At 43.7% G+C, this 22074-nt stretch overlaps 1 protein-coding gene across 4 annotated transcripts in view; it reads left to right on the plus strand.

Annotated features, from left to right (window-relative positions):
* Positions 1–4476: 4476 nt before the first annotated feature.
* SQOR (sulfide quinone oxidoreductase) overlaps positions 4477–22074 on the plus strand; it is a 50459-nt gene continuing 32861 nt past the window's right edge. Inside the window, exon 1 of one of the 4 annotated variants that reach the window (XM_004421532.3) lies at positions 4477–4572. The gene's annotated coding sequence lies outside the window, so the exon portion shown is untranslated. Of the gene's footprint in view, positions 4573–18174; positions 18311–18674; positions 18787–22074 lie in introns of those variants that run through there. The other 3 variants (XM_087426840.1, XM_087426844.1, XM_087426853.1) reach the window with 3 other exon arrangements.

Raw genomic sequence — 22074 nt, forward strand, 5'->3', positions numbered from 1 at the left:
TGAGGCCGCGTCCCACATACAGCAACTAGAAGGATGTGCAGCTATGACATACAACTATCTACTGGGGCTTTGGGGGGAAAAAAATAAACAAATAAATAAAATTATAAAAAAAAAAAATTTAAAAAATTATTTAAAGTTCACAAAATGAAATAAATGTAAAGGAAATATAAAAATTATACTTTAGAGGAATTTTTTTGGGGGGGAAGTTTGTAACACACATCTGAAATTATCAAAGCTTTAAAAATTTTTTTTTATTGAGGAATAATTGACCTAAAACATTATATGAGTTTCAGGTTGCAACACAGTGATTTGATATTTGTATATATTGCAAAATAATCACCACAATAAGTCTAGTTAACATCTGTCACCATTCATAGTTACAGATTTTTTTTTTTTTTTGTGATGAGAACTTTTAAGATTTACTCTCCGTGGGCCGGCCCCACGGCTTAGCGTTTAAGTGCGTGCACTCTGCTACTGGCGGCCCGGGGTTCGGATCCTGGGCGGGCACCGACGAATCGCTTCTCTGGCCATGCTGAGGCGGTGTCCCACATACAGCAACTAGAAGGATGTGCAGCTATGACATACAACTATCTACTGGGGATTTGGGAGAAAAAAAAAAAAAGGACGAGGATTGGCAATAGATGTTAGCTCAGAGCCGGTCTTCCTCAACAAAAAGAGGAGGATTAGCATGGATGTTAGCTCAGGGCTGATCTTTCTCACAAAAATAAATAAATAAATAAATAAATAAATAAATAAATAAATAAATAAATAAGATTTACTCAGCAATTTTCAAATATGCAATACAGTATTATTAGCTATAGTCCGTGCTGTACCTTACATCCCCATGATTTATTTATTTTATAGCTGGAAGTTTGTACCTTTTGACCCCCTTCACTCATTTCACCCACCTCCCCATCCCCTGCCTTTGGCAACCACCAATCTGTTCTCTGTATCTATGAGGTTGGGTTTTTTGTTTTTGTTTTTTTTAGATTCCACATATAAATGAGATCATATGGTATTTGCCTTCCTCTGTCTGAGTTATTTCACTTGGCATAATGCCCTCAAGGTCGGCCATGTTGCTGCAAATGACAAGATTTCACTCTTATTTATGGCTGAATAATATTCCATTGTGTGTATATATACACCACATTTACCATTGATGGTTGCTTATGTTGTTTCCATATCTTGGCTATTGTAAATAATGCTGCAATGAACATGTCTTTCACATATCTTTTAGAGTTAGTGTTTCCATTTTCTTCGAATAAATACCCAGAAGTGGAATTGCTGGATCATATAGTAGTTCTATTTTTAATTTTTTTTTGTTGTGGTCATCAGAGTTTATAACATTGTGAAATTTCACTTGTACATTATTATTTGTCTGTCACCATATATATGTGCCCCTTTACCCCTTATGTCCACCCCCCAACCCCCTTCCCCTCTGGTAACCACTAATCTGTTCTTTTTGTCCATGTATTTGTTTATCTTCCAGATATGTGAAATCATACAGTGTTTGTCTTTCTCTGTCTGGCTTATCTCACTTAACATAATACCCTCAAGTTCCATCCATGTTGTTGAAAAAGGGATCGTTTTGTCTTTTTTTATGGCTGAGTAGTATTCCATCTTCTTTATCCATTCATCAGTCGATGGGCACGTGGGTTGCTTCCACATCTTGGCTATTGTGAATAATGCTGCAATGAACATAGGGGTGCATAAGTCTCTTTGAATTGTTGATTTCAAGTTCTTTGGATAAATACCCAGTAGTGGGATAGCTGGGTCATATGGCATTTCTATTTTTAATTTTTTGAGATATCTCCATACTTTTTTCCATAGTGGCGCACCAGTTTGCATTCCCAACAGCAGTGTATGAGGGTTCCCTTTTCTCCACATCCTTGCCAACATTTGTTGTTTTCTGTCTTGGTAATTATAGCCATTCTAACAGGTATAGGCAATATCTCGTTGTAGTTTTGATTTGCATTTCCCTGATGATTAGTGATGTTGAACATCTTTTCATGTGCCTGTTGGCCATCCATATATCTTCTTTGGAAAAATAATCTGTTCATATCTTCTGCCCATCTTTTGATCAGGTTGTTTGATTTTTGGTGTTGAGTTGTATAAGTTCTTTATATATTTTGGAGATTAATCCCTTGTCGGATATATGATTTGCATTAATTTTTTGAGGAACCTCCATACTGTTTTCCATAGTGGCTGCACCAATTTACATTCCCACACAGTCACACAGGTTCCCTTTTCTCCATATCCTTGCCAACACATGTTATTTATTGTCTTTTTGATGATAGCCATTTTAACAGGTCTGAGGTGACATCCCATAGCAGTTTTGATTTGCATTTCCCTGACGGTTAGTGATGTAGAGCATCTTTTCACGTACTTGTTGGTCATCTGTAGGTCTTCTTTGGAAAAATGTCTATTCAGATCTTCTGCCCATTTTTGTTTTGTTTTGTTTTGTTTTGTGAGGAAGATTAGCCCTGAGCTAACATCTGTTGCCAATCCTCCTCTTTTTGCTAAGGAAGATTGGCCCTGGGCTAACATCCATGCCCATCTTCCTCTACTTTATATGTGGGACGCCTGCCACAGCATTGCTTGATGAGCAGTGCGTCGGTGCGTGTCCGGGATCGAAACTTCCAATCCCAGGCTGCTGAAGTGGAGCGCGCGAACCTAACCATTACGCCACTGGGCCAGCCCCTTCTGCCCATTTTTTAATTGGATTGTTTGTTTGCTATTGAGTTGTATGAGTTCTTTATATATTTTGGATATTAACCCCTTATCAGACATATGATTTGCAAATATTTTCTCTCATTTGGTAGGTTGCCTTTTTCATCTTGTCCACAGTTTCCTTTGCTGTGCTTTTAGTTTGATGAAGTCCCACTTGCCTATTTTTGCTTTTGTTGCCTTTGCTTTTTGTGTCAAATCCAAAAAAATCATAGCCAAGACTAGTGTCAAGGAGCTTACCATCTATGTTTTCTTCTAGGTGTTTTATGGTTTCAGGTCTTACATTCAAGGCTTTAATTTATTTTGAGTTAATTTTTGTGTATGGTGTAAGATAGTGGTCCAGTTTCACTCTTTTGCGTGTGGCTGTCCAGTTTTCCCAGCAACACTTATTGAAGAGACTGTCCTTTCCCCGTTTTGTATTCTTGGCTCCTTTATCATAAATTAATTGGCCATGTATGCACAGGTTTATTTCTGGACTCTCTATTCTGTTCCGTCCCTCTATGTGTTTGTTTTTATGCCAACAGCATACTGTTTTGATTACTATAGCTTCATAATATAATTTGAAATCAGGAAGTGTGATGCCTCCAGCTTTGTTCTTTTTTCTTTGGTTATTCAGGGTCTTGTGGTTCCATACAAATTTTAGGATTGTGTATTCTATTTCTGTGAAAAATGTCATTGGAATTTTGATAGGGATTGCATTGAATCTGTAGATTGTTTTGGGATGTATGGACCTTTTAACAATATTAATTCTTCCAATCCATGAGCACAAAATATCTTTCCATTTATTTGCATCTTCTTCCTTTTCTTTCATCAGTGTCTTATAGTTTTCAATGTCTTACAGCTTAAAATTGCGTGAGACTTTTGGGACACCCTGTATTTACGATAAAAAGGCGCTGCTAGATCTGACATGATGGAAAACCACTTGTCTATACTTTGCACCCCACTAGAAACAGCAGCCAATTGGAAATGTCCGGTCATGAAAGTAGGGCGGATCACGGTGTGGAGGCCAGTGGCTGAAAGCCAGCTGACCTGGGCCTACGCCCTGAGGGAAGAGCACCGCTCCAGCCTTCCCCAAGACAAGTCATTGGGCTTCTCTGAGCCTCTGTCGCCTTATCTGTGAAATGAGCGCGGGCGTAGCTGTCTCGTTGGGCAGTCGTGGGAACCTGGTGAGAAGCACAGGACTCACTGGGGGAACCCACGCAGACTGCCCAGGTCGCCATCCACAGCCCCGCCTCCACCTTTGTCCCTCCCAGTTACACAATGCTGTTGGCACTGGCAGAGGAGGGGTAAAAGGGGGGGGGGAGAAGGGAGCCGGTGTGGGGGACGGGACCTATTTTTGTGCCATATACCCCTTTGGCAGTTCTGGGAGGACTAAGGACCCTTTCTCAGGACAATGCTTTTAAAGGCATAAAATAAAAGGTGCGGGGTGAGGGTGAGGGTGGGGGTGGGTGGGAGGGGCAGAGGAGGAGCAAGGACGGGGCAGGGGTCGTATAGTGACAGGTGGCCTCCGTGCGCTCGGCTGTCGCGCGCGAGGGCGCCGGCCGGCGCTCCAGAGTGCGCTAGGGGTAGGGGCGAGTCTGCCTCGCGCGCGGGCAGCGCCCCGGGCTGGACGCGCGTCCCTGGCTCTGTCCTCTGTGCGCGCTCAAAGCCGGGTGCAGTCTGCCCTTGGCTTCGGTACCCAGGCTGTGGCGCCGGGCGGGGCAGCGGCGGGACATTTCCGGAACTCCCATGGCGGGGAGCCTCGCTTTCCCCGCCCCCAGCCTCCGCCCGGGGGGCCGAGCCCCGGCAGGGAGCGGCAGCTTTTGCTGCGCCAACGCTGTGGCCGAAGGCTCCGCTCGCCCCTGGGTAAGAGGCACACGGCGGCCGATCACGGGAGGGGGACCGGGCGGGGACAGAGGTCACCCCTGAGGCTGACTGTTGGCCCAACTCTGCTCCCGCAGCTGGGACTCCGCGGACCGGTGCCGCGCGTTCCAGCCCGCTTCACGCTTTCTTTCCCCATCCCCCGAACCCCGCAACTCGCGCTGTCCTGGTCTGGAGACTCTTGCTTTCTTCCTGGAGTGTCGGGCCTCGGGGGCGCGGAGAGGCGGACCTGCGAGGGGCGGTTAAAACCCGAAGTATCCGTGGTCTTGGTGTGTGGGTTTCTTGGTGTCTTTCACTTGTTGAATGTGTCACTCAGTACTGTCTCCGGGCGCAAGTGGGTGCTCAGCCTCGGGGGTCAGAGGTTGACGTCAGCCCATCTGCCCGCAGTGGGGACGCATTAATCCACCGACACTGCGCGGGGACAGAGGGGCGCTCACGGAGTCGGCTGCGGCTGGAACCAGCGGAGGAGAGCATTTAGGGCCCGTGCTGAACGGGAATTGGTGGAAAGGGGAGAAGGGGTCCTCTGGTGGAGAAGGGGCTCCTTTCCTTTCCTCCCCTTCTCTATCTTTTAGTTATAACAACCCCAGCCTAGCTTCTTGCTCAAAGACACAGTGAGCAGAGCCTCTGGTTTTGCCTGGGCTGCCCATTGCTGCAAGGTAGGGGTCTGACCCGTTTTTGTGCCATATGCCCCTTTGGCAGTTCTGGGAGGGCTAAGGACCCCCTCTCAGAACAATGCTTTTAAAGGTATAAAATAAAAGGCAGAGCATTATAAAGGAAACTATTTCCAAAACACTTGTCAAAATATTAGAAGAATTTATGATGTAGTAACACATTTGCCTTTTAAAAAAAAACTAATGCGTTAATAGCAGTGGATCTAATAGCTACCATTATTTTGAAGTAGTAATGAGCATAAACAATATTTCAAAATATAGACAATACCTGTAATATAAGAAAATATCTGTGATTTCAATCGGTGACAAAGTCATAGGCACTGCTGTGGTTTCTACACATATAATGGAAGAAAATGTTCAATTTCAGTTAGAGATCAGTGAAAATAAAGATGTAAATTTTTTTTTTTCCATTCAAGTTCATGAGCCCCAGGTTAAGATCCCTCCTGATAGTGGAAAGTCACTGCCCAGGAGGTCAGGTGACACGGCTTCTGGTCTTGACACTTCTGTTGACTAGCAACGTGACCTTGCCTTTGAACTTCTTTGCGCCTTAGCTTCTTCCTTGCACGGTGGAGATAACCGTGCCTTCCCATGAGTTTAAGGGGCCCAGTACCGCACGTGGCATAATCCCTCACTGGACTGCAAGCTTATGGCCATCACCAGTGTATCCCCAATCCTGGAACATGGAATGTACTCAGTAAATATTTATTGAATGAAGCAGTGGATTGGGGAGGGTTGCTTGTGACTGCGTCCAGAAAAACAAAATTCATCAAGGAGACAGCTGGTGGTTTGAGAAATGACTCTATTTAAAATTTGGGCTTCTTTTTTTTACTGACTGAACAAATATATAAAGACATCTGGAGCTGGGGTGCTTGAAATGTCAGTGAGGGCACATGGGTCTGTGTGTGTGCGTCTGTGTGTGGGGGTCTGTGGGGCTGGTGTTCTCCTAGAGAAAATGGAATCGAGTGTGGATAGGAAACCAGGATTCCTTTGCAGAACAGTGTCTCCTCCATCTTGCCTGTCTAGGCTTGTTAATCTGATGTGTTGTAGCACAGGAAATGTCTTAGAGGGAAGGAAGACAGACCATAATGAAGCAATTCTGGGCAGAGATCCTCTTTCCTCTTTTCTTTTCACCTTTCCCTGCCCCACCACCCACTACATAACTTCTCTGACCCTGAAGATTTGGTAAATAGGAGCGGTGGGGGTGAGTTGCTAGAAGCTGCCCAGACTAGGCCTGAAGCCAACTAGTTGCTTCTTAATTCCCAGCCTTAAAAGTCTATGTAATCCAACAGATATGAATAGTAATAGGAAGAAGAAAAGTAGGTCCAGCCAGCCATCCTTCTGATTTACTTTGTGAAAGTGCTAAACTAGGGTGGGAAGATGGGGAGAGAACTTTGTAAAGAACAGGAAATTTAGAACATACTGGGGCTATGTATGCCTATAACTTTGGGAAGGGCAAATACTGGTGTTATGGACTGAATTGCGTCCCCTCAAAATTCATATCTTGAAGCCGGAACCCCCAGTACCTTAGAATGTCACTGTATGTTTTTGGAGGTAGCGCCTTTAAAAAGGTAATTAGGTTAAATGAGATCATAAGGGTGGGGCCCTAAGCCAGTATGACTGGTATCCTTTTTTTTTTTTTTTAAATTGCCTTTTTTATTTTTATTTATTTATTTTTTTGTGAGGAAGACCAGCTCTGAGCTAACATCTGCCCATCCTCCTCTTTTTGCTGAGGAAGACTGGCCCTGGGCTAACATCCATGCCCATCTTCCTCCACTTTATATGGGACGCCGCCACAGCATGGCCTGACAAATGGTGCGTCGGTGCGCATCCGGGATCTGAACCGGCGTACCCCGGGCCGCCACAGAGGAGCGCGCACACTTAAGCGCTTGCGCCACTGGGCTGGCCCCTGACTGGTATCCTTATATGTAGAGGAAGAGATGCCAGGGGCATGTGTGCACAGAGGGACAACCATATGAGGAAGCAACAAGAAGGTGGCTATCTATGAGCCAAGGAGAGAGGCTGCAGGAGAAACCAAACCTGCCAGCATCTTGTTCTTGGACTTCCAGCCTCCAGAACTGTGAGATGTAAATTTCTGTTGTTTGAGCCACTCAGTCTGAGGTATTTTGTTATGGCAGCCTGAGCAGACTAACATACAGGCTGCGGAATTTAATTTTATTTATTTATTTATTTTCCTCCAAAGCCCCAGTAGATAGTTGCATGTCATAGCTGCACATCCTTCTAGTTGCTGTATGTGGGACGCGGCCTCGGCATGGCCGGACAAGTGGCGTGTCAGTGCGTGCCCAGGATCCGAACCCTGGGCTGCCAGCAGCGGAGCGCGCGCACTTAACCGCTAAGCCACGGGGCCGGCCCTGGGGAATTTAAAATTGAGTGTTAGCTCTCCATTCTCTCTCTGCTTCTGCCCCACTGACCTTTCAGGCTGTGTGTTCCAGATGATGATGTTAAAAGATGGAGGAGGAAGGCCCAACCCAAATAAGTTTTCTTGTGCCAAGCCACTGATATTTCTGGTTCAATTTTTGCTGTAGGATGGCCTAACACTAATCAGGCAGACTAATTCAACCTGCCTCTTGCAAACAAAAGCTAAGCATCTGACCCTTTGGTTCTGCAGTTCCATGGGATCAATCCTTGAGGCAATGGATGCCTCATGTCTGGATGCATGAATGGGGCTGGCTCACAGGGTAACTGGGAATATGGAGGTGAAAAGAGTTTGTTAATACATCAAAATATTATATTGATGCAATTAGATAGATCTTGGACTTCCAGCCTCCAGAACTGTGAGAAAATAAATTTCTGTTGTTTAAGCCACACTGACTGTGGTATTTTGTTATGGCAGCTCTAGCAAATTAATACAGCCGGGCACCCTCTATTCTAAGTCATGATCCTGACATATCCATCACTTGCTCTTAGGACCCCTCTCCCCACCTACCCAGGAGAATTTCTTACTCTCTTTCTACAGACACTCTGTATGGTCCCACGGATCCTGAAGGCCTTATTCACCTTCATGATTCTGACTGTTAGGAAAAGCAGAACTTGATGTCTTCAGCAAGTGACCAGTCCTTGTTAATGACTGGGCCATGTTGTGCCTTGTACATAGTAGGTGCTTTATAAATGCACAGTAGGTGATGGGGTGATGGTGTTGATGATCATCTTTTAGTACCATGGGGCGACTTCCTTCTAATCATAGTGAATTTGCAAGTTTTGGCAGTAGCCCAGGCGTCAGGGAGCTTTCATTCTGTCCGGCTGGGAACTAGCACCTCCAGCCCTATCTACAGTAATGGAGAGGGAATATCTGTGTCTTTATCCTGGAACCAATCCTGACTTCTGGAATGGGGGCCTCAATAGTGGGTGATTTCATTCCATGATACTTTTATTGGCAATTTGCTCTGAGGCAGACCATGATATCGCCACAGGAAAATGATATATTTTAACAACGACCTCGTTTATAGTGTAGATTGTGGGAGTATCTCAAGAAAGTGCTGGCTCTAGTAAATGTGGTTTTGTGTTTCTGTGAGCACGTGAATGGTGCTTGAGATGGGGAGGGGCCATTCCATTTTCTTCTGGGTTTGCATGACAATCATGAGCCTTTCAAGGTCTAGGTGATCAAATCTAAGCTTGTTTTGAGTCATAGAGTAGGAGGGGCCTTTAAAGTCAATTTATTTTATACTCAAGGAAATGGGCTCAAGGTGGCTAAGTGACTTGCCCGTGGCTCCACAACCTCTGTGTCCTCGCTTGTAAAATGGAGATAATACCCACCTCTCAGGTTGTGAGAAATTATGTAAAGTGCATAGCACGATGCCTGGCACATAGCAAGCCTTCAACGATTTTTTTCCTGATGCTTTTATTATGCCTGAGATAGTGCCCCATCCCACAGCAGCTGCCCAATGAATCATGGTTGATAATGGTCCAGGTGTGGGACTTGGGGGAAGAAAAAGGGAGATTTGGTTTCCATTCTGACTATGTTCCAGGCCTGGTTATAAACCCTTGTCAGTCTTTGCTGCAATAATTTATAGCTCTGATCCATCTAAGGCATTAGCAGAATAAGTATTCTCATTTGAGTACCTGCTTATGAACCTTCATTTCCCTTTTCCCCTCATTTAGAGGATCACAGAGTTTTAGAAAAGGAAGAGACCTTTGAAGCCACACAGGCCAATCATTTATTTCATTGATGAAGAAAGCATGACCCAGAATGGTTAAGGACGAGCCCTACCTGGCACAGCCTGGAATATGGACCTGGGTCTCCTGATTCCTGACACGCCCTCAGACAAGGATTCGCTAGGCTGGGGAACTGTGTCATTTGGTTAGACATAGGAAAGACATGAGCTTAGGGAACCTGGCACACCTATTAGCTAGCCTACCACTCATTCCATCTGAACCATTAGAGGATTGAGTTTGGCGTCTCTTCAATCATGTTCAAACAACAGATGTATAACTTGTAATTAGAGAGTCTTTTCTCATTATAAGACCTCACACGCTGGATTCCAGGCAACAGTATGTCTGACTAATTGGCCAGTCCTATTTATAATGAAACTCTACCCTTCAGAGTCTTCTGTATGTGAAACTGAGGCTTATGAGTAATTTTATTGTGATCATTTAACAGATTCAGGAGGCTGAGGCATAAGCTGATCACTGCTATGTGACTGGGAGCAGATTAATTCCACGTCAGGCCTCCTTCTCCAGTGTGTCGCATTCTGCCATCTGGGGATGGGCACACATAAGCAGATACAGATGTTGAAAGGAAACCTTCAGTTGACTTGACTGGATGCCAACTGTGAACGACGGAGTTGAAGGGGAACCAAATTATGATTATTTATACACTACAACGTGAGTGGTCAGGCTCCCACTGGCTAAAGGAAGCAGAAAAACAAAGCATTTCCCCCTGTGTAATTCAATCAAAACCTTTGACTTTCAGTTGAAATAATCCAATTGACTGACTTATTTTTTTCCTTTTCTGGAGCCAGAATGCAAGAGTTTTCCTTCTGTAAATATAATTTTTGTTTTCTGCTTAGCAAACATATGGCTTGGTAAAATTGTCAGTCCCTCCCCATTATAATGCTTTCTGATTGTAAAATGGGTGTAGGCTAGGGAAACTTGTAGGAAATTTCTCAGCAGCAAAGGAAGCCACTGTTTTATTGCCAAGTCTTGATTAGTAACTCTTAGTCAGTAACTCTTTAAAGAAAATTCCTGCAGTTTTCCTCTAAAGGGTTAGGGAACTAAAGAACCCCAGTGTGGCTCTAGACCCTGAATCGTCAGGGAGCTTTGTAAGCTTGTTCTGTTTCCCAGATGGTTTGCTCCCGGTCCACTACCAGAGAACTTGCTTGCCAGCTTAACATTTAAACAAACATTTGGCCTTGTTACAGCTCTGGAGATAGAGTTCCAACATGGCCCAGCAGGTCTAAATGAAGATTGCTCAATTTTCTTTATTTGTTAACAATATAGTAATTCAGTTCCTGAACACACAGGCAATGATAGCATTGCCGTTACTCAAGAGTAGGTGTGCCAAGAGGAAGGGCGCAGCCTGTGTAATCCCTCCGCAGGACACCACCCATTCAGTTTTCAAGGGGGTGGTTTCCTTCTCTCTCACATGCTTTGAACCTTTATTGCACTTCGAGTAATACGATACTGCTACTTACAGTATCTTCACATATCCTTTATATATCCAAAGAACAAGGTCATAGTACACATTCTTCCTTCTTTATCCCCTGTACCTAATTTGTCACAAAAATTACTTCCCCGAGTGTTTCGTATTTATGCCTTCATCTGTGTTCTCATTGTCCATTCCAAGCCCTCACTGGTACCTGAATTTCTGAAACAGCCACTTAAGGGATCTTCATATTCCTGGTCTCTCTTGTTACAATAGGCAGACTCTTCTTACCGCAGGCTCTACAGGGCCTTGCACAATGCCTGGCACATAGCAAACACTCAAAAATGCTGAATTCAATGGAATTGCTCTAGTTCATCCTCTCAGCTTCCCCCAGGGGGTATTCTAAGACATCAGTTTCGTTAAGAACTTCCAAGGACTCTCACTGCCATTAGCAGGGACCAGGAGCTCAAATGTACACCAGGGCTGAGCAGGTGACATAAATGAGTAACAGAGGCTGAGTGGGGCTGGGGTGACCTGGAGCCTCATGCAGGGAGGGTCTAGATGGGCAGTGACTACTCAGCTCCAACCAAGTGTTGACATGTGAGAATGTGGGCTCAGTGTTGTCAGAGAGGCCAGAATCTGGAATTTTTATGGTGAAATATCCAAAAGTTTTAATGTTGGCACTAATTCAAAATTTAAGAAAACATTGCGTGCCCAACAAAACACAGCTCTGGTCTGCATTTGGCCTGCAGGTTGCTGCTTTGAGACCCTTAGATGGAATTACAATTGTCTAGGATTAAACTCCCAAACCCAAACTTCACTTTCATGTGCCTATCCAATCTTATTTCTCCCTCTTCCCAGTGGACATCGGCCCTAGGCTGCCTTCCTCCTTGTCCACAGTTATGGCGAAGCTCATTCTAGGTGATTCTACTTCCCAAACCTTAAAGCTAACTGTCCTAAACTAGCCCTTGCCTTGACTGCCCTGTTTCGGCCCGCGTAATTCCTCTCTCTTCAGCTGCCTGGATGTCAGCTTTGACATTTTTTTCTCCCAGGATCCCTTCCTACCTCTCATACAATTGTTCTCTTCCCCTTACCAATATCTTATCTGAGTCTTTGTCTGTTTAGTGCTAGCACTTAATCAGACCGTTATCACTCACACCTAGACTACTCCTAACTAAATTTCAGAACTGGTTTTATCTCCTCCAATTTAATTTGCTCCCTGACACTAGATTCATTTTCTCAAAGCTGCCCGCTCTGTTCTATCACCTCTCAAAACTTTGATTTTCGATATAAAACCTCAATGTCCTAGCATGGCCCTTTATAATCCAGCTCTGATATTTCTTTCTTGTCTACTCCTCTCAACATCAGTCAAATCTAGTTGGCCTTCTATTGCCCAGACACACACTGGGCCTTCCCACCTTATCAATCAGGGTCTCTGGAAACAGTTGGCATGCTCAACAGTGTTATTAAGAAGGGTTTAATGAAATAACTGTTTACAAAGATGTGGGCAGGGCTAAGAGGAAGCAATAAGAGTGGTGAAGCAATTGTATTGATTTGGGGTCTGAAGAAGCAGGTTGAGGGAGTGATTACTAGAACCTTGAGAAAGAGCTGTAGTTGAGGGCCACCCCACAGGAGCCAAGGCCCTTGGCTGAAGAATATAGCCATTGCTGAGCTGAGGCATCCTCTAGTCTACTGGTGCCTCCCATTGGCTGAACCCAACTGGCAGCCAGAGTACAAGGAGGCCAGTTGATCCTCACCTTACAGTTCAGTTCTCAGGGCTCAAAGCAGGGCAGAGAAGGCTGGAGAGAGATCTGGAGGGCAGTCACCATCTCTCTGATTCATTTACTGATGCTATTCCTTCCTCTGGGTGTACCTTCCCACGGCGTTTCCACTTGTCAAAATGCTGCCAGTCTTTTCCCACCTCCTCAGATCCTATCTGTTTCACCAAGCTGACATTGATTATTCCTTCTCTTGCACTTTGCTTCTGCTAGTTAAATCTAAGAGCTGGATTATAAACTCAGATTTTTGCAAGCCAATGCCAACTTTCATTCCACTAATCCAGAGATGGTGTAGGTGTTGGAAAATAAAGGTACTTCATTTTTAGGCAACTGTCCCTAAGGAGGTGGCCAGAGAGACCAGTGCTCACTCTTGGTAGACTGCAGAGATTTTCTGCCAACTGCCACCAACTGTCTGGACCACCCTAGAGGATGACAAGAAGGGCCCAGATACTCTGCAAGTGTCAGTGGGGATAGACGGGACCAGAGTCTGAAACCAGAATCAACCTGGGCTGGACTTTGGGCTGTGGATAAGATGAGGAAACAAGAAGGGCATTTCAGGAGGGTGTAATGGAGGTGACGAGCGACTAACACGTGCTGCATTCCACTAGAATGTAAGCTCTGTCCACACAAGGACCTGATGTGATGCGGTCACTGTTTTTTCCCAGCACCTAGCACAGTGCCTGGCACAGTGGAGGATCTCAGTAATTGTCTTAGTCCGTTCAGGCTGCTATAACAAAATGCCACAGACTGGGTAGCTTATAAACAACAGAAGTTTATTTCTCACAGTTCTGGAGGCTGGAAGTCCAAGATCAAGGCACTAGCATGGTCGGTGAGGGCCTTCTTCCCAGCTCATAGCTGATGCCTTTTCCCTGTGTCCTCACATAGTAGAAGGGGCTCGGTATCTCTCTGGGGTCTCTTTTATAAGAGCACTAATCCCATTCATGAGGGCTCCACCCTCATGACCTAATCATTCCCAAAGGCCTTACTGATACCATCGCCTTTGGGGGTTAGGGTTTCAGCATATGAATTTTGGGGGGACACAAACATTCAGACCATAGAATGAATTAACAGATGGTTGGATTTATTTAATACCTTTACATGTCAGATGTGTACACAATGAATGAAAGTGGAACTTGATTCACTCAAAAAAACTGTATTGAGTTTGGAAGAAAACAAAGCACTGGTATGCATCCCTACTCAAGCTAGAAAGAGAAAGATGTCACACATCTAACTACCCTTAACATTCCAATATTTAAGTTAGACCTTCTAACATTAAAAAATCTTTCCCCTAAAATTTGGCTCACCTTATTCTTGGCCTACATTTTCAGTAGGTGGCAAGCTCTGCTGTTCTTCTCTTAGTACCTAAAGCTAATGGACTAGGAATGGGACCAGGACTGGGGTGGGGAAATTTCTGTTTATCAGCACCGTCCTTGTATGTAGTAGATACTCAATGAATACTTGTAGAAACATTCTTAGATACAGCAGAATTGTGGCCTGCAGATTTCATGTAACTCTATTTATATCTTGCATATTTATATCCTGTAGAAAACTTGTTCCTTAAACACCTTTCTGAGCACTTCTGGCTAATGACACTTCCCTTTTATCAAGGTTAAATGGGTAACAGAGATGTGAGAACTTTCTCCGGTGGAGAAGATAGCTTAAGTTTGAATACAGCAGCTGATAGAGAGTGACAAAGGAAGGGAAGGCCTGGTGCTGTATTCTGCCAGAGTCATTACTGCATTAAAAACTCGTACAGTAGCTGTGTTATTTAGTTGCAAAAATTTGGCCTACTCACCCACATAATTATAACATTTGTCAGTAATATGTAATTAAATTGCTTTTTAAATGCCACCTGACAGTTTGGGGGATATGTAAGGAGAAGGAGCAGAGCCAAAATTTGTTAACATGTAAAATCTTCCATTTGACTGAACAGTCGGTGAATGTATTTTAATGGAAGTGTATTAAAATGTACCTGGGATTTGTTTTGATCAGGGATGGTGAGGCCCGCACATCAGGAGATGCCTGCCATGAAGCAAGAAGTTTTTACTCCCAATTACTCAGGAACAGGAGGCCTGGGACACCACGTAGGGCCACATGGGGATGCACCCAAGGTTGGTCAGGAGGCAGAATAATTAAGGGGAAAGCATGGGCAAAACCTATATTGTGTTTTTTGTGAGGCTGGGAGAACAGGCTGACCAGGTTTGGGATTGGCTGATTTGAATAATTTTAGTGGGCTCTGTGGTGTAGGGGCTGCCCTAGTTGGCTGATGTCTGGCTCCAGGATGATCAGGGCAGAGAAATATTGCCTTCTGGAGTGTAAAAGCCAGGTGGAGGAGGTGGTTCAAGTATGGACTCTGGGTTGGTTGGTTTGCTTTTCAATGGTATGGTCCCAGACAGGTTGTTCACTACATTTAGGAGTTAGCTAGCCCTGGGAGAGTTCATCTCTTTGGGATTAACAAAGCCCCCAAATGTCAAACAATCATAAAATCAGAAAATTAAAAGCATGTTTGGTACAGTAGGACTCAAAATATCTCCAGGAAGGTTCCATGAGGTATCTAATCCAGTGCCATTGATAAGTGCCACGAATATGGCTACATCCTTTACTTGCATGAACTTCAGATTAAGAAGAGATCGTGTTGGGAACCATAGCACTTATGGGGCTATGTTTGGCATTTTCTTGGCACCCAAAGTGGTACTGGGTGCCAAGCAACAATTAATTACTTGTTAACAATTAACAAGTAATCCAGCCACAGTAACAATTTCCTTCTTGAGACTTTTTCCCAGATTTGGACCTGCCCTTTTTATAGTTGAAGTCAGAGGGTGTGATGGTTAATTTTATGTGTCCGCTTGACTGGGCCATGCACAAGGTGCCCAGACATTTGGTCAAACATTCTTCTGGGTGTGTCTATGAGGGTGTTTCTGGAGGAATTGGCAAAGCAGATTGCCCTGCCCGATGTGGGAGGCCTCATCCAGTCAGTTGAGGGGCTGAATAGAACGAAAAGGCTGACCCTCCCACCAATAAGAGAGAATCCTTCCTGCCTGACCGCGTTGAGCTGGGACATTGGTTTTCTCCTGCCCTCATACTCGAACTGAAACCTCAGCTCTTCCTGGGTCTTGAGCCTGCTCACCTTTGATGGAAACTGTACCACTGGCTCTCCTGGGTCTCCAGCTTGCTGACTGCAGGTCTCAGTCAGCCTCCATAACTGTGTGAAGCAATTCCCAGGAGCGTCCTCCCTGTGACAGGGAAAGTGATAATGTTTGCTTTGGTGCCCTCTCTCGCTCTTTTCCATCTCCTCCAGTCGAATCCTGGTTTTGTCCTTTATTGGCGGTGTGGCCTTGAGGGTGCAACCAGTCTCCTGCAGCCTCGCTTTTTTCAGTGGTAAAATGGAGAGGATAAGTCTGCTTCAAGTGTCTGGCATGGGGCCTGGCACAGAGGAGTCTGGTGTGGGGCAGTGATGAGCCAGTTTTACGATAGGGATCAGGATCTAGCTTCAGATTGTCCAAAGTAGCTGTGTTGTGTTGGGAAGGGGTGGGAGGGAGATTGGCAAAGCTCAGGACTGGTAGGAGGAGGGACCAGCTAGGTCAGTGAGTCCCAGAGGGGTGGGCGGGTAGAGTGCCCTAGAGGAGTGCTGGAGGCTCTAGTGGGGGATTTACCCAGAAGCAAATGAAGTTAAGCTTCAGGGCCTTTCTTGCACAGGCCCCTGTGGGTGCAGGGATTCCAGGAGGGGAGGGGTAGCCAGGTTGTTACCAGGAAGCATTTCTATGCTTGTGTTTCTGATAAACTGCCTAAAGGAGACCTCTGAAGGAAGAGTCCTGAATCACCAAGGATCCAGACATTTATTGTTATCTATTTTCTCACTGAAAATTGATATTAACTATTGTATCTAATTTTGTATTTGTAATATCTGGTCCCCAAACTGTATAGGTTTCAATGCTAGTAAAATCTGGATCTGTTCCTGCCTGGAAGCCTGCTCCTCTGGGAGATGGCATGTGGGGCCACTTGGGGTTGCAGGACTCTTCTGCCCTGCCCAGACTAGCAAAGAGGCTGTCCGGAGATCGGAGCTGGGTGAAGGTCCAGACCAGAAGATTTTTTCCTCCTTGAATTGCTGCTCCAAAGAACATTCAGACAAAGTTGCTGTTCACAGAAAGGACTCATTGTAGCTCCTGCCCTGCTGCTGACTCGTTGTGTGACCTCTGGAAGATCACCTTGCCTCTCTGAGCCTCAGTCTCCCCATTCGTAAAGTGGTATCAATACCTCCAGTGTGGGCTCAGCTGTGGGCCCTGGGAATTGTAAAGCTCTATGCTCAGGGGAGGGAAGTATGATTGTAATTGTCTTGCTATTACTTGTATTTCTATTATCTTGCTATTACTTGAAATATGCTCAGACCTTAACATTTCAGTGACTAAAGAACAAAGCCAATGCCCACTCTGACACACTGGTTTTTGATTTTTGATTTTTACTATTTCATTTGTTCATTTTAACTTGTTATTGTGGAAACTTGTCAGTATATACAAAAATACAGTACTGCAAGGAATGCCCTTACATATCCACAAGTTGGCTTCAAATTATTATCAACTCAGGGGCCAGCCCGGTGGTGTAGCCGTTAAGTTTGTGTGTTCTGCTTCTGCGGCCTGGGGTTCGCCGGTTCAGATCCTGGGCGTGGACCTACTCACCGCTCATCAAGCCATGCTGAGGCAGCGTCCCATATAGAAGAGCTACAACTCTACAACTATGATACACAACTATGTACTGGGGCTTTGGGGAGAGGAAGATTGGCAACAGATGGTAGTGCAGGGCCAATTTTCCTCAAAAAAACAAAAACAAACAAACAAAAAATTATTATCACCTCATAGCCAACCTTGTGTCATCTACACTCCCACCTACTGCACTTCCTGTAAGATTTTCAAGCAAATTCCAATCATTTCAACTGTAAGAATCCCAGTATGTATTTCTAAAAGATAAGGGCTCTTAAAAAATTATATCAGTACTATTATTTTACCTTGTCCCTCCCTCATAAAACTTAAAATTTTTTCTTTCAATTAGCTTAGTAAACTAAAATTTAATATATTCTCTCCCACCCCACTCCATGGGGCATAAACTACTTTAAATTTGAATGTAAATAAAATTCAGCTGGTAGGCATTTTCCCTGAATTATCTCTTAGATCTAATGCTGTGAGAACTCAATTGAGGAGTCAGTTTGAATTAAACTCTGCTGCTTAAATTAGTGATGTGATCTTAGGCAAGTTCTCGAACCTTACACTAAACCTCAATTTTCCCATCTGTAAAGTGGAGATACTAACACTCCCTTTACAAAGTTGTTCTAAGGAGTCTCTGAGACAGCATAAGTGAAGAACAACTAGTAACACTCAGTAAATGTTAGCTATTATTATTATGACAGTTTCTCCCTACTTTTTCCTATCAAATTCTGTCTTCTGGTAATTTGGTTGAGAGCTGTAACTGATGATAGCCTTAGAGTTGATTTAATTAAACATGCCTAGAAAGAGGAGGAGCTAGGGGAGGAGCCTTCTAGGAGTCCCACCACCTGGGCACTAGCTGTGCTGTGTAGGTGAGGCTCACTTGTGTTTCCAAGACTGGAGCCCACAGGGATCCAGACCATCGGGACAGAACAGCTCAGAGTAAGCTTGGCGCAGGGAAGCCGGAGGCCGAGATGTCAGGTGGGAGGAACGGAGTGGGTGGTGAGAGCTGGTGGCCGTTCGTTGTCTGTCTTTCTCTTTGATTTTGGGAGTGTTTTACGAAGGTAATATGTTAAAACTTGGCTTTGTGGTTATTGAAACCGAAAGCAAAGAGGGCCCTGCCTGGTGTAAGCTTAAGATAAAACAACTGTGAAGCACACCAAGACCCACTGTTTCTTCAAGAGCAAAAATAACTGAGAGGTTGACTATGGGTCTTGTTGGCCTGATGGATCTTTCGTTAAGAATGCTCTGAATAATCCTTGCTTAGAGGCCAGCTCTATTTGAACTCTGCCAGGTGTCCTAGCTGACACCCAGTGAGTGGCATGTCACATGGCCTAAGATTAGGGAGCTTTTGACACAGGAGATCAGCACAGCTTGTCCAGGAAGAGCCTGCTGTAGGAAGGTGTGGGCTCCCAAAGACATGTCTGGACCAGGGCCTGGAGCCAGCAGCCAGTGATGTGAGTAGGAGATGCCCAGGAGGCTGTCTTGTCTTTCAGTCAGCGTGGATTTTACTTCTCCAGTTAGACTACAGATAGAGCAAAGCATTTATTTTGATCCTTTGAAGGAGGCACTCAATTGATTTAGGATTAATTGAGGACTTTTTATCTAACTTCAGAGCATGGCATTATTTAATTATAAAATGTATTGCATGTGCCACTTGTTAAATGAAAGTTAAATTTGCCTCATTTATTGATTTTTAAAAGTATGTGTGTTTCACCTTGTAAGAATGAAGAGATAAAGTGGCTGCCTTCTTCTGTATTATTCGTAGTTAATTCTTATTTCTTGACCTATTGAGCACATATGTTGCAGGCTACCTTCTAGGGAAACTATGAAGTTGTATTAGATTTATGCTCCTTAGTTATTTTGTTGATTTTATGTTCTTTTCTGCTGACTGCAGGGTCAAGTTTGGCTTTTGTTTTCTTTTTTTTTTTTGCCTTGTGGTTAAGATTGTGTAACTGTTACTTCCTTCAATTTGTCTGTTTTTTTGGTTGTTGCTATAGACTTGGTTTAGGTCAATGTCAGAAATTCTGATTGGTTCCTGAGTGATGTTTTCTGACACCACTTCAACACCAAATGTATGATTTTTCCAACACCAACCAGTTCTCTGACACCAACTGGATGTCCAATAATTCAATTTAATTCTGATATTAACCCCAAGAGTTAACTCAGATCCCACAGATTAGAGCTCAGTCCCACAAGACTGCCCCCACTTCACATGTTAGCTGCAAATGGGGTCCCAGGTGACCCACATTTCTGTCTGGGTGACTGCAAGTTTGAGGGTTCCTAGGATCCTCCCTCGGGTTTGATAGTTTGCTAGAATGACTCAACTCAGAAAACACTTTACTTAGGTTTACCAGTTTGTTATAAAGGATGCAACTCAGGAACTGCCAAACAGAAGAGACATATAGGGCAGTGTATGAGGGGTGGGGTAGCACAGAGCTTTCATGCCCTCGCTGGGTGTGCAGTCACACCCCCTCCGCACTTCAACCTGTTCACCAACCCGGAAGCTCTCAGAATCTTGTTTTTATAGAATTCAATCTCCAGTGAGGCTGAAAGTTCCAACCCTCTAAATCACATGTTGGTCTTCCTGGTGGCCAGTCTCCATCCTGAAGCTATCTAGAGGTCCTACTCTGAGTCACCTCATCAACATATACTCAAGTATTGTTGAAAGGGGCTCAAAATTATTGTATGTTATTGAATAACATATAACTCCTATCATTTAGGAAATTCCAAGGGTTTTAGGAGCTTTGTGCCAGGACCAGGGGACAAAGACCAAATATAATATACATATATTTTATTGTACCACAGTTCCAAAGTGGGATATTAAAAAATTATGATTATGCATTATTGCCCTGGGTTGTTTCTACAAACAGCATTAGATTATGGTTCCGTTTTTTTCTGATCTGGAAGTTTAGGTGATGTTACATTTTTAGAATGAGAGTGTTATTGAGATTTTCAGGTGTTTTGAAACTTAGAAGAAACGTTCCAACACATTCCTATGTGTTTTTGAAATTGTTTGCAGTCAAGTTTCGCTTATAAACTACAAGGCCAGGACATTCTGCTTGATGACTGTTATTAATGAATTGGATGAAACTGGTTCAGAGGACTTTGTGTTTATAAAGACTGAATCCAGAAATAGGCCTGAAGCAAACAGAACTAACATTCTTGGCTGAATGAGGGAAATATTGGTGAAAACACTTCCTCTATCGTGAGAAGAACCGTGGGGTGTTAGGCTGAAAGGGAGCTAGGAGGTTAGGTAGCCTCAGATGGAGTGGCAGGAAACCAGAAACTTAGCCAGGCCTCCTTCTAGATCATTATTTTTAACTGTTTCCATGGGGTTAAGATGTAGTGTCAGGACCATGAAAAAGTGGTTTCCGTTTTCTGGGAAGTGAGGAGTTTTGCTGTGATTCTGTCATTCTGTGGACATTTAGAAAGGCAGGATATAATAGCTTTCTATCCACCATAAAATAGCTTCTTCCTTTCCTACCATCCTACTTGGTGATTTCCTCCGCTCCTCTATCATAAAAAGAAAAAAATCAAATTGAGTGATTTTTAAAATTTAAAATGGAGACTTCATTAAAGAAAACTTGAGAGAAGTGTACACAAAGAAGAGGAAAAAATCAATTATAGTTATATCAAAACATTGCTAATGTTTGTCAAGTGTAAGTACCATGAAAAATGGTTTCCCTTTTCTGGGAAGTTTGGAAAGTATATGTTTTTTTTTCATTTAACATGATCACGTTAGCTGTTGTTGATAATGATCACCGAGATAGCACAGTGTAGTGGTTTAAAGTAGAGACTCTGGCACGAGTGCCTGTGTTCAAACCACAGTCTACCGCTGACAGGCTGTATGACCTTGAGGGAGTCACTTAACTGCTCTCTGCCTCAGTTTTATCACCTATAAAATGGGGATGATAATGGTAGCCAACTTGCAAGTTAAATGCTTATGTGAAGGACTTAATATGTGTTAGTTATTATTATCAAAATAAAGATTTTATTATTATAACCTTAATATATGTATGTAGTAGAAATTTTAGAAAATACAGAAAAGCAGAAGAAATTAAAGTCACTCGTTATTCTAAAACCCAGAGAAAGCCACTCACCCAGTGTTAACATTTTGCTGTCTTTTTTTAATGCATTTTCTCTTACATAGTTGAGTTCATATTGTATTTCCAATTTGTATACTGATTATAACATAAACATTTTATGTGCTCTTTGTAAACATAATTTTAAGACTTATATGGTCTTTTATATAGTCTTTATATAATTTTGTCTAACCATATTTTACTTAACCTTTCTCCGAAGTTTTGACCTTCAGACTGCTATCTCTGCCCCTCCCCCCATATTTAATTGAAGTAATCATAAATGAACCTTGTTTAAGACAGCCTGGGACCTGAGCCTTCCCTGGCCAGTGTGGAGCCTACAGGTGCTTTTTCTGTAACCAGGATGTAATCAGATCCAATTTAGAAACCAGTTAACTGAGGGTTGACTATATTATGACTGAATATGTGAGAAATATCTTTGTAAATGTTTTTCTTCTTCAGTATTAGAAGACCAGAGTCCCAGAAATGGAAATGCAAGGTTGAAGGATGAGACATGTTATTTTCTAGAAGGGTCGTACTGATTTTAAACTTGCAGCAACAATGTATGAGCCTGCCCTGCTTACTGTGGGCCCCCGTGTCCTCTCCCCTGAGACCTCAGGGTTGCTTCTCAGATCTGAAATATTGAGGAGGTTGTCAGGGTGC

The sequence above is a fragment of the Ceratotherium simum genome, chromosome 3, assembly GCF_057802395.1.
Source record: "Ceratotherium simum simum isolate JZ-2026a chromosome 3, ASM5780239v1, whole genome shotgun sequence".
In the NCBI taxonomy this organism is placed as follows: domain Eukaryota; kingdom Metazoa; phylum Chordata; class Mammalia; order Perissodactyla; family Rhinocerotidae; genus Ceratotherium; species Ceratotherium simum.